The following is a 1,286-nucleotide window of genomic DNA, read 5'->3' as shown; positions in this document are numbered from 1 at the left end:
TGTTGAAGTCTCCTGCTACTATTGTGGAGCTGTCTATCTCTCTTTTCAGTGCTGTTAGAGTTTGTTTTATGTATTTTGGAGCCCTGTCGTTGGGTGGGTAAATATTTATATGTTCTTCTGGTGTGTTGACCCTTTAATCATTATATAGTGTCCTTCCTTATCCTTTGTGGTGGATTTTACTTTACCGTCTAGTTTGTCAGAGATAATATTGCCACTCTTGCTCTTTTTTGAGTTTTGTTTGCTTGATAAATTTTTTCCATCCTTTGAGTTTTAGTTTGTTTGTGTCTTTAAGTCAAAGGTGTGTTCTCTTGTAGGCAGCATATAGACGGATCGTGTTTTTTTATCCAATCTGCCACTCTCTATCTCTTTATTGGTGCATTTAGTCCATTTACATTCAGCATAATTATTCATAGGTATGAGTTTAGTGCTGTCAGTTTGATATTTTTTTTTTGTGTTTTTCAAACAGTTTCTTTGTTCCACTTAATTTTCTGTGCTGAGTCGTTTTTCTTTATGTATTTTCTTTTCATCTTTTTCATTGTTGCTGATTTTGTATTTGCTGAGTCTTTATATTTTTCTAGTTTTTTATTTTGACTTGTAGGATTGTTAGTTTCCTTTGTTATTACCTTAATATTTACCCGTATTTTTCTAAGTTTATGCTAGTCTTTTATTTCTTTATATTGCCTTGACTTCCTCTCCATATGAAAAATCTATGTCTACATTTTTGAAGTCCCTCTTTTTTGTTTTAATGTTGTCATCTTTTACATATTCACGTTTCCCTATTTTCAGTGTTTAAGTTTGATTTACTTTTGTGATTTCCCTATCTGGGTTGATATCTGGTTGCTCTGTCCTGTGTTCTAGTCTTGGATTGTTAAGTTATTGAGTTTCTAACCAGAGGACTCACTTTAGTATTTCTTGTAATTTTGGTTTGGATTTTGCAAATTCCCTGAACTTCTGTTTATCTGGAAGTGCCCTCATTTCACCATCATATTTGAGAGACAGCTTTGCTGGATATGTAATTCTTGGCTGGCAGTTTTTTTCCTTCAAGGCTTTATATATGTCATCCCATTGCCTTCTTGACTGCATGGTTTCTTCTGTGTAGTCCAAGCTTATTCTTATTGACTCTCCTTTGTAGATGACTTTTTGTTTCTCCCTAGCTTCTCTTAAAATTCTCTCTTTATCTTTGGTTTTGGCAAGTTTGATTATAATGTGTCTTTGTGACTTTCTTTTCGGATCTACCTTATGTGGGGTTCGATGAGCATCTTGGATAGATATCTTGTCATCTTTCA

General features: G+C 33.8%; 1 protein-coding gene across 1 annotated transcript in view; it reads right to left on the bottom strand.

Moving 5' to 3' along the window:
• Positions 1-1,286, bottom strand: part of CASQ2 (calsequestrin 2) — a 123,437-nt gene that overhangs the window by 26,741 nt on the left and 95,410 nt on the right. The window lies entirely within an intron of this gene.

Source organism: Trichechus manatus, unplaced genomic scaffold (genome assembly GCF_000243295.1).
Source record: "Trichechus manatus latirostris isolate Lorelei unplaced genomic scaffold, TriManLat1.0 scaffold00073, whole genome shotgun sequence".
Taxonomy (NCBI): domain Eukaryota; kingdom Metazoa; phylum Chordata; class Mammalia; order Sirenia; family Trichechidae; genus Trichechus; species Trichechus manatus.
The sequence above is the reverse complement of the archived record's forward strand: the minus strand, read 5'-3'. Positions and strand labels throughout refer to the sequence as shown.